Here is a 12,384-nt window from a genome sequence, read left to right on the forward strand (position 1 = left end):
TAGTTTAAGTAGATTCTAGATTAAGTAGATAAACAGATTCTCTAGACGTGTCATCTGTAATGACCTTTACTATTACAAGTGAAGTGATTACTTCTCTACATTTTTTCTTCCAGCTACTACTAGATGGGAAATAGGTACGAAAAAGGGAGATCAGTATCAGCAAAGCTCTCATCTTCATGAAGTTTGAAGGCAAGTTAAAATACATAGCAGGCAGGATTTGAACTTTGCACAGAAAGGAGTAGAATGCCTCGGTGGAAGCAGGCAGGTAGGAGGAGAAATCAAATCGTGCAAGTGGGGTTGGCTAAGTAACCTGTAACTGGAATGAGGAACATAGAGCTTTTTAGTAGGAAGAATTGAAGAAATGTACTCTGGCAAATGTGACTCTGATGTAGAGTCATAGAATCATTAAGTTGGAAAAGACCTCCAAGATCATGTGGTCCAACCATCCCCCTATATTCCCTCATATTTGAGACTTTGCAGTCTTGTTGCTTCTTGTTGCTGTCTCACTATAATTTTTTTTTTTTTTAATTCAGAAATGTGTAAATTAGATGGCTTGATTTTGTCTCAGAAGGTCTCCTGCCTCTTTGTAAAGAATGTACATTTTTTTCATTTATTTTTTTACATTTTTCTATTTCTGTTACCCATATTCCATCATTCAAACTGGGGGAAGTGCAGAGTAGGGTATGTGCTGGTGAATGTTCTCTTTAAATAAAGCAGAAGAATGAACTATGAGAAGGATGTTTATTATTGATCTCACAGATGTTTCTGCAGTCTGCAATATGAGCACGTATGGATTACTGGTAAAGCTGGAAAGCAAATTACATTTTCTTTTATCGCTTTTAAAAATGAAGTTAAGGCTTATGAAAGGTGCTGGATTCAGACTCTGGAGACTTGACTTCTCTGTTTATCCAGGAAATAGATATTGTACATCACAAGCAGAGGCAGTGGAAGTATTAAAGATCTCAAAGTTGTCATGCTGCCTGTTTGAACTTCTCAGTCTTGACCAACTCAAGGTACCAAATGGGAAGTTTACTCTTGCACAAACATAATCCTGTGTCTTTCAGCTGGAATATATAAGTGAAGATACACAATGTAGTTCTATTATCAAGAACTTTTGTTCACTACAATCTAACTTAAAAATGCTAATTTTATGATATTAGTTTACATTGTCAACCTAGCCTAGATTGTTATCTGGCTTCTTCAATATGACTGTTTCTAACTTCTCAAATGTAAGATGGTACCCCTTTATCTATACCATATACAATAGGTTGGGAATTAACCAGGACAAAGGTGTTTTTTGTTTCTTGTTTGCAGGAGAAAAAATAAATATGGAATATTTTAACAAGTGCACATATTACTTTTTGTTAGTGAATTAGGGGCAGTAATGTCTTTGTGCATATTTGTATGCTTGTAGCATGTTTTCTTATTATGAATTCAAAGGAGTAAAAAAGTCTTTCCTATCTGTGTAAAAAATACCCACTGATACTTCTGTTTCTCCATGAAACATGTAAGTATGTGTTAGTGACACAAATGACACAATGTTAGTGACACAGTGTTAGTGACACAAATATCAACAAAGATTATCACCTGGCTGACAGACGAAATTAATGAAGCAAAACAATGTGGGTTTTGTTACATTTCAGCATAAAAAGCAAACTAATACCACTTCCAAAGGCTTGAACCCTCCTCTCAGAGCTAAGTTTTTTAGCTTTGTTTAGATGACTTTAAATTTTACTGTGTTGACTAAAACATGGCATATGCAAATGAGGATGCAGTATGTTAGAAGTTACACGGCTAAAAACAGTGTAATTTAATGTTTTATTGTAATTATCAAAAATAATGGAGAATTATTGAAAAAAACATCATATTTTTGTATGAATTGTCCTTTAGGGTTGTACTCAAGACAACTACAAGAGTAAGTATTTTGGTTAAATGAAAGTGCATTTGACATCCACTGAATCTGTGGGAGTAAGGTGAACCTAAAAACTTGATTCACAAAAAGAAGTGAGGATGTTTATCTCTGTAGCATCAGGAAGGGAGGGAAAAACAATAGTTCCCTTCTTCCACTGATGGCTATAATGCTATTACTGGCTATTACTGTTAACTTAGTACTGTATGTTTCACAGTGGGATTTTTCTGACAGCTTTGTACTTTTTTTCTTTTTTTTAAACTGCTGTTATTCTTGTAGTGAGCTGCTGGGGAATGAGAACAAAATAAATAACGGCACATGTAGAAGAGAGTCTCAACTGGCTTTTTGTTAGTAATATTTGTTAAATTAGGAATAAGTGCCTATTGATGCTGGGGATGGCAAGTTAGGTATCACAACAGTAATATAATTAAACAAGGACATTTTACCTTAAAACGTATGTTACTTAGGTTTCTCTATTACATGTTTTCTGAATCCTTTCCTATTGCTTTCTGTACTTCAACTCCAGCTGAAATGATTTTTCCTAGCCTAATTTTTAAGAGCTTTTCTAATTCCTGGCATGTAGCACTGCATTTTACTGCCTCAGAAACTGAATTGCAGTTCTAATAGTAACAAAAAGCTCTATGATTATAGAATACCCTGTTTGAAATGTGTGATACATCACTTCGTATTCAAGGAAAAGCCGTTGTATCTGGAATTATAAAGTTAAATTAAGGTTCTGCCTCTCATTACAAAGTACTGTAATACTGATTTTTAAATTTTTAAATTGCACTTAAAACATGTAACATATGACCAGACAGTTAATCTGTCAAGCGTTGGTAACGCTCCAGATACAAATTTATTATTTCTGTCTTGTCACTGGTGCATATACGTACTAGTACTTGGAAATGCAAACAGCAAGAAATTTTTTATAGAGAGCATATGTGCACATATGTAATCGATCACTGGTTTGGAATTAACATCATAGGGAATTTTGCACTTGTAACTCATTGATATTAGAAAAATTGTGCTTCAGCTGGAACACATTCAAATTAATTTGTGCTTTTTGTTCTGAGGTGGTTAGTAACATAACCGGTCAGCTTAGGTCACAAATAGCCTTCTTTAGAATAACTTTTTTTTAAATTCATAAGCAGTTGTGAACAGGTGTTGTGACCCCAAATTGATTGTGTTACACTGGTGGCACTCCAGAGTGTGCTAATAAACGCTGCCTCACTTGTGCCTGCAGGTCTTTTGTTACTCTGGAGACAATGGCGGAGTAAGTACTACTGAGGCAGGTTGATTGATAGAATGTTCTTTATATAAAAATTTCTTACTGTCCTATTGCATTTTTTTTTTTGAAATAGTTTAGGGCCTTCTGCACTGTAAATAATAGGGCGTATCATGGCTGTGCAAAGTTTGAATTCAGGCCCTGCTCCTGTGAGTGATGATGGATGTTTTTCTTGAAGCGCAAGACTTGGGAAGTTGCTGACTCAGGATGTGGCTTTTTATACATCCCAAAGATATATGATGCATACTGTGAAGAAATGTCAGGGGGTATCTATCTGGGTTTGTGAGCCAACCTAAGAAAAGTATTGGATCAGGTCAAACGTCACTCACTCTGATGGGGTCTAGAGAGCGGTGGAGAAACTGTGGCTACATTAAGCAGTCCTCCTCCTGCTATAGCCTCCTCGTTTGTGCTAGTAGCTTGTGTGGATATTGTGTCTAGATTGTTTAATGGCCACTAGTAGGCATCTCCTCCCTCACTTTGTCTATCTTGCTTTGAAGTCATATAAATTCTTGGTCTCTATAATGTCCAAGAAAAGAAACTGCCACAGGGAGCTTAAACAGATTCTTAACTTGTATATGTCTGGGACTGAAGGGTATGGTAAAGGTTATGGGATGAGTGGGAAGAGAGAATACAGTATTTTGAGGTGTATGAACTTGGAAGATAAATGTTTGACAAGCAAGGTATGTTCCACAAAGATATAATATGACTAACCAATGAGAGTAAACAATGTTGTTGTGTTGGCGTCGAGTGGTACTGGAAAGGAAAGAAGCCTTTGTTATTCTGAAGTTCATTCATCACTACATTTTAATTAACCTTAAAAGAGTACTGAAGCAATTTTTACATTTTAGTGGTTCTTTCTGCTGAATTAGTTAATAATATTAGTTAATAGCTTGTGTTAAAAGCAATATACTGTATTTATTACTAAAGACTTGGTTGGTGTGATAAATAATGAAGTTTATATATCTTACCAAATTTTCTGAAGGCCAAAAAGATTGTGAAAAACTCCATTCCTTAAAGCAATCTGAGGAAACTGACATGTTACATGTGGAAAGGCTTTTAAATGTATTCTCATATCACTTGTTTTGTACTCACAGGTGTTTTTGTAGTACTTTTATGGTGCCTTAGAAGTATCTTGAAAACATGAATTAATTGTTAAAACAACACTTATGTGAAGTAAATGTTTTGTTACTGCTGCTTTATGAGCACTAGGGCTAGTATGAAACACGATACAGTGGTATTTCCAGGTCTACATTGATTTAAGTGGCTAAAGTAAGAAGCGAATGCACTTCTCCTTGTTTCAGTTCTTATTCTTGATTTTCAGGGGTTAAATTCTTGGGATCTGTGTACCAAAATACTTTTTCAAAAAGTTTCACATTGCAGTTAGGCTGTCCTAATCTCAGTTATCTGAATGGATCCATGTAGCACTAGGGCAGAGTCGCCACTGAACATGTCTGTAATTAAGCTTAATTTTCCCTACTTAAATCAGCACAAAGCTTTGTCTTTTGTGCATGAAAATATATTTTGGAAACTTCAGAGAATTTCTTGGAATAGCCAGAGAATTCATCATCTAAGATTCTCTACCTTTCAGTGAAAGGAGTCTCCTTCAAACCGACATGTGCCAGCTTTGGCTTCTTCTTGTCATGCTGCTGAGAATGATAGTTTGACTTCTGCCAGAAACAGGTGATCAAAGGTGTTGAAGCCACAGGCTTCTGTAATTGCCAGTTTTGCCCTCTGGTATCTTTGCTTTAAAGTTTCATACTGATTTGGTTTGTAGCATTTGGTGTAATTGGTACTGTTTTCTGTTATAGGAAATTTCTCATCTTTGTTTTCCCACAGTGTGGACCTTATGATTTGTGAGTGATGTATTGAGAATATCCATTCTTTTTATACAACCTCAGCATCATTTGCTCTGTGTTCACTGGCCACAGGAAAAATTTGGTTAGGCTGTTGATTACTAAATACGTATCTGGACCAGTGGTGCTGGGTCTGCAAGAGCTTTGCTTCTAAGTATTTGTAGAACTCTACAGACATTAATATTCAAGGTCTTACTTGCTCTTTTATACTAAAATGATATGAAGACAACGCAAATGACTAAAACGCCTTTAGAAATGTGAGTTATTTAAGTTTCAGAGCTGTACAGAAGAGGAATAGGGGCAACAAAAGCACAGCTGATATCTTTTTAATGTTTTAGTCTTTAAAGAAAAGTATCATTATTTTCTTTGGGAAAGTTGTGCTTGTAGTTAATCTCCAAAATGCTGTATTGGCTTTTTTGTGTTTGTGTGATTTCAATGCTATGATGTACAGAGACAGCAAGCAGAGTTACTTGATGCATTTCAGTGTTCCATTGCCAGCACATGTTTACTGGCATGGCCTACTTTCCACTACAGTGAGCAGGACCTCGTGTTTCTTGTGCTAATGGTCTGGTCAAGCCAGTTGGCAATACTCGTGTGAGGCAGCAGGGTGCTGCGTGCTTTCAGATATGCACGTGGGCACTGTGCAGCTACTGATTACTAGGGACTCCAAGAATCATCTCTTTCCCATCTAATAGCAAACTGCTGCATGTATTTTCTGACTTGGTAAAGCCCCATGCATTGGAATAAATCATCAGCAATATTATCAGAGACTGCTGCCTTAAGAAATTTGTAAGTGACTGGAGTGACAGGTTTTGATATTTAATACAAACAAGCAAACAAACACTCCACCCATGTTTCAGAAATTTAATTATAGCACTATTAAATGTAAAAGATGTTTATTAGGTAAATATGTTAAAGTATGAAGAATCTATGTCAGAAATGGCCTCTAAGCATTTTATTTCTATAATTGTCCTTTTATAGCAATATATTTTCCAGAACACTCAGATTTTTTTCTGAACTTGTACTTTCCTGATATTTCTGAATATTCCAATAAGTGGCAAATTTTCACTGCAACAGAGAAACAAGCATTGTGATTGTGCACAGTTGCATAGTAAGTCTCTTCTTTCACCATTGTTAAAAAAGTCTCCTAAGCATTTTTAGATACTCTTTATTATTATTATTATTATTACTATAGTGTCTAGATTCTTCAAGCATGATAGGGCTTGAGTTGTGCCTGAATTTGCACAAACTTACAGTAAATTAATGTACTTGGCCAGGGGAGTTTAAAATATGGGAGAACTTGGGTAAATGTGGAATTAAATGCTATTTCAAATAATTTGATATAATACACCTTCTGTGGAGTCACTTTTGATATGGGCATCTTTTACTGTCCTTGGAGAGAGTGCAGGCTTACTGGATACAATTTTCCAGAATTCAGCAACTTTGAACTGCTAATAGGCATAGCAGATAGCGAGGGCTTATACACCATGAGGTGAAGCATTAATCTCACCACTTATGAATGCAGACATCTGATGAGGCTTTCCAGAAAGTGTGGAAGTTTTGGTCTCCATTGTTTCTCATAACAGAATGGTCCTTTCTGTTGAGTGTTTTTACTGACTCTTCAGGTTTTTTGTTAGGCATTTGTAGCTTTCAGTGTTGGCGTTTTTCACTTGAGCTCTTGAGTTACTTTTCTATTTCAACAGTTTCACTTCACTTTGTGTTTTCACTTTTCATCTCAGTAAACCTGAACTGAGATCACATAATGTGCCCCTCAGAACGTGGCTTTGACTCACAGATATCCGAGCTCCTGGGCTGTGGATTACAGTGGGAATTTTATTGCTACCCAGATACATTGTTAGATCCTTCAATGTGCTAACGTTACAGCCCTTAGCTTGGGAATATGCAATTTAAAAACCAGCCAAACAGAAATCAACCTTTTCACATGTTTTGTTAAATAAATAGAAGGATAAAATGTGTACATATACCCTTGGGGAAAGGGCATTGTGTTTTTGAAGATTGTGCTTCATCAGCGTTATTCGTGTTATGTTGATTTCATTTTATTAGGAGTAAGTGTATTGGTAATTTTTCTTTCTTTTCTCCTAAAGCATTGTCTGTTGTCTGTTTGAAATATGGTAAACTATGATGTATCAAGAGTCTAAGATGCTTGAACTGAAAAATATTTTGTGGCATAATTAATGCAACTGACCAAGATAAATTGATATCTAGAAAGTTATCATCAGTGTCCCAAAAGTTGTCCTATGTGGTGTCATTGTCTTAAATGGAAATCCCTATGGATGCATTTATATAAGTACACAGAGATGATGCCTAACTTTGAGCTTAACTTAATTCATAAACATTCATCTTTTTTTGGATGATAACAGGACAGAACAGTATAGAAACTCTTAAATTCCAGAAGACAGCAATAACTTGGAAAATCACAGATGAGTCAAAATATTGACTCATTAATATTATTTGTATAATATTAATATTATTTGTATTAAGTTTATTATAATAAACTTAATATTATTTGTATTAAATTTTGAATGTTTGATTTTATAATTTCATTTTATTATTATTATTATTATTATTATTATTATTATTATTATTATTATTATTATTATTATTATTTAGCAATTGATAGGCAACTCCTGGAGGCATTAAGTAATTAAAAAAGCATTTCTACATTCCGTTGAGTGCTTATTGAGTCATCATAGTTACTTCATTTTTTATTTAGTTTTTATTAACAACTCATGCAATAAATAGAAAGAAAGAGTTTACCGATTTTGCATCAAATTGCTAATTCCACAGTCTGTAAGTACCCATTACACCATGAAGCGAAGAATGAAATTCTTCTCAACCTCCTACAAAAATGAATGCATTATTTAAAAAAAAAAATCATCACAATTTTTGCTTCTTAATTTTTCACTGGAAATAGTAATTGCAATAAAATAGCATACTGTCTCCAAATATGCTGAAATGTCAGACTATTTACTATCATAATATCATAATAGACAGGTATTAAAAGAACAAAAAACAGCAACAACAAAACACAACTAGTTTTGCTTTACTGAGTAAACAACCAAGAACAGTTTGATTATGAATATGTAAGCATCATTTATATGTGGGGTGACTGACTTTTTCCTATATGTGAAATCTATACAGATTAAGAGTCTGATGTAAATGTCAATATGAATCCAGGTATGACAGCTCTATTTGTTACTAAACATGATGTACAGTGTAGTGCCTGTTTCTGTAACCAAGTGTGCCTGAAAATTAAGTGTCACATATTCATTTAAAGAAACAGCCTACAGTCTGCTAAAGACATCATATAAAGAAAAATATCCTTTTCTGGAAGGGAATTTGTCACTCGGCTATTTTAATGTGAATTGTTTCTTCTTTGCAGCATGTCTACTATGTCTTTGGTAGCCAACCTGATTACCCCATATCATAAAAATTTAGTACCTTTCTACTGCAGTAGTTACTGGGTTATTGTTCATTTTGAAGGTATAATCAAGTCCATAAATTGCTAACTCTGCTGCTGAATTTAGGCCAATAATCTAAAGTCTTTTTTCCCCATGGTCCATCTTGCAAGCTTTTTTTTCCTTTGCTAAGCAATTTAAACTGGTATTTACAAATAAGTAAAGTAGCATTATAAGATGCTTATTGTTCTCAGTTTTTTACAGTTTTATTGTTTTATTCCAGTTACTTGGTTATGTTGAAGGGTTTAAGGTGTTTTTTTTTTTTTGTTTGTTTTTTTTTTTTTGTTTGTTTGTTTTCTCTTTCCTGAACCTACACAGCATTATTATTTTGGGTAATCCAGCCAATTTTGCTAAGGCCTTCAGCATGTTCTTTATATACCCAAATCACATTGCAACATTGCTAGGTTGCAGTGTAGTTGGGCTCCATTAATTATATTTTTTAGTGATACCTGGAGCAGTAGCTATATTAATGGTGTGTGAGAAAGATGAAAATTACTTGGGGCACAAAAACTGGTGGCAGAAAATCCTTCCCCATCAAAGAACCAGCAGGATTCACTATAAAGAATTAAAGGTAGCATTGAACAATTTTTGTTTAGTTAGAAACTAGTGGCATTTAGTTCCCATGTACCTCGTGCATTTAGTCGTGAAGATAATCAATTGCTTTTTTCCCCTAATGTTTTACTACAGGAGAGAAAAAGAAATTAAAGGGAAAATAAATTTTGCAGATTCACTGAGGTTAGTAACTGCTCTTTTTATGTTTGGGGGCAAATACCCTGACTGGGAAGCATGGTTAGTACTATCCTGTCTGTGTGAGCATTAATCATAATCTGCCATTCTGAAAACATCCTATACAATAATTGTATATAGGTGCAAGAGCACACAGTTATATGAAAATATTAATTTCATGGTCCTTTGCTTGCAAGATATTATGCTTCAACTATCTTTATGGGAAGCAGCTAAAACTCTGCAAGTTTTGAACCTCCCTGCTAGTTTACTCACCCATGTTTTTTCCAGGGATCACTAATGAATATCATTGCCTTTTTTTTCAGAGATACCTGGTCATATATTTGGGAGTCTCCCAAAACCAACAGATACTTGTTTTGAGATTGAAACAAGTTTTCTGTAACTTTCCATAAGATTGTTCAGTCTCTTGATGTTCAATCCTTTACATGCCAGGGTGCCCATAGAATCACAGAATCATAGAATATCCCAAGTCGGAAGGGACCCATAAGGATCATCAAGTCCAACTCATGGCACCACACAGGTCTACCCATGTAGATGTTTAAATTCCATGACTACAAAACTGAACTGAGTAACAGTTCAGCTTAAGGTGGTTGTGTGTGGTGGTAGGCATGACCTTAATAAGCAATGAATAATGATGTTACATGTCTTGGAAAATGTTATAAGTTGATTATTTATTACTGAGGAATGAAAACATTTGTTTGCTTGTTTCCGTAAAGTCATCTGCATAGAAATGTAGTCTTTTAGTCCAGCCATTTGTCTATAATATTTTGAACTAGTGTAGTATTTGATAATTTCTCATCATATAAACTCTTTGCAAGTAGTCTGACAACACTATGTTGCTTTTACTCTAACTCTTCTTTACAGGTGAGAAAACTGAGAAAGGGAGTGAAATATGTATAACACAATAGGGAGCAGTACTTGTACACTTCAAGCTCATTAACTCCTTTCACAGTCCTATGATCATTGTCCTTGAATGCTTCAGCTTTAAGGAGAGCTTGATGTAGAGTTTTGCAATCTAAAAGGTATGCTGCCTTTCTTTTTTCTTTTTTAAATAAACAAATAAACAAAACAAACAAACAAAAAAAACAGGTACATTTTGTCTCTTTTCTCAAAATTTTGCTGGCTAGCTGCATTTGTCACTTTTTATTTGCTCATGTGTATGTTTCTGTTCTGGAAGTTCTTTTAGAAATCTTTAGGTAGGTAAGATATTACTGTAAAAGTTTAAATAACTTTATTTTAGTTGGATGAAATTCAAGAGTTAATTATGGTTGGGAAAGTTGCTGTGGTCATGAATGTTAACATCAACAGTGCAATGAGTTAAGTAAAGTTTCCTGATAATTGTGGATTGAAGTGCATATTTCATAAATGGAAGATAAAGCCTCTGGTTTAAGTTGTAAGTTTTATGGAACAACAAATGCAACCAAACCACTAAACAAGCTTTTCAGATAGATGCCAATTTTTGTAATGTTGAGGAGCAAAGTGTCTGTTTTCCACCAAACCAAAAAGAATCATGAAAATTGATCTTTGATCTTGCTCCTTTTGTGGCCATGTGTTCAAACGTCATTAGGCTCAGCAAATACTGCTGAATTTAATATTCTTTGACAAAGCTATTTTTCATTTCAAGCAATTGGATTATCAGTGTGAGGTTACTAAAAATGATGAGGTGTTTTTACCTGATACTGAATTGGAAGTCCGGGAGTAGGACAAATGGTTTCTCTATCCCTGCTGCATACAGTGTAAACTGCATACAGGCAATCTGTGCCTGGACTTCTGCTAGATTTAGCTTGCTGTACTCGATCCTTTCTTGGCACTCACAGATGCTCTGCAGACCTGCAGAGAGACTTTTTCATTCAGCTGTTTTGTTGTAGATCTAATTTATTTATTTATTTATTGTCCCCCCTCTAAGGGAAAAGTGCTTTTTTATCTGCAGAATGCTGCATGGTCTGATTCCATATTTTCTGGGGGGGCAGTAGATTTGGGTCTACTGTTCTTTGTTCTTCGGTTGGGAAGTGACTGACCTGATTTCTCCTAGTTAACAGGAATGTACTGCATGACTTTCATAGGCTCTTGGTTGGCTAGCATGTTACTAAAGATGTTTGGGTCAAAGCAACTGTGTTAGACTTGGTATGACACAAGACATAAGTATAAAGGTAACGTGGTGTAAGTCTTCTATCCCTTTTTGAGTATTACTTCCACAGAGAACTGTCCACATTCTATCACAAGGATGGAAAAAGAGAACATTTGTAGAAATTAATGCAGTGTGGTTAGCCAACGTCACGACCCTAAGAACTTAAAAAGTGTGAGTAAATGTATTCCAATTACCGACTAATGCAGGTAATGGGTTTATGGTAGTAAGAAGGCTGGATCTGTTCACTGACAGCCTGCAGACATTAGGGGCCCCTCATGACCAGCCTGCAATGTAGGCATTATGGAGTGATTTTTACTTTACTGCCTTTTCCATCAGATCATCCCCTTTCTTTCACACACAAGGTTAATTCACTTCTTGATCACATTATTTCCTCGCTGCTCTTTGACAATATAAAAATTCTGAGTGGACAGCTCAATCCCTCTTCCATCTCAGATTTGATTGTTATGGTATTGCCTGGCGTCCCTCAGAGGCCTCCAGCAGCCTTTGCTGCACTTTATGACACTTAAATGGCTGGGCTACAATTTCTCCATCTATTCACGAAATGCTGTTAATAACTCATTTCCAAAGAGGCCCTTCTTTATGTCTTGGCATTAAAGGATTTTTTATTAGGTGCCAGGATAGGTGACACACAGCCCCAGTAACCAAAGAGTTAATTAATCTGTTGAAATTTATTGCCTTTTATACTGCACTCAGTGTGACAGTCCCTAAGAGAAACAGATACTATATTTACAACCGAGCTGAAATATTCAGTAATATAGTCTGCATACAGACCCACTCCATCAGTGTATGCCTTTTGCTGGAGTACCCATTAATCAACTAAGATGGATTTGTGTAATCTGTCTTCTTTCTTATTCTGAGATTCCAATAAATATTGAAATAATAATTTATTGATTACCCTGCAATATAAATGTGTAGTAAAGGCACCCGAGATATTTGCATAGTAATGCATTTCAAAGCTCTTGGCA

Source organism: Anas platyrhynchos, chromosome 2, assembly GCF_047663525.1.
Source record: "Anas platyrhynchos isolate ZD024472 breed Pekin duck chromosome 2, IASCAAS_PekinDuck_T2T, whole genome shotgun sequence".
Taxonomy (NCBI): domain Eukaryota; kingdom Metazoa; phylum Chordata; class Aves; order Anseriformes; family Anatidae; genus Anas; species Anas platyrhynchos.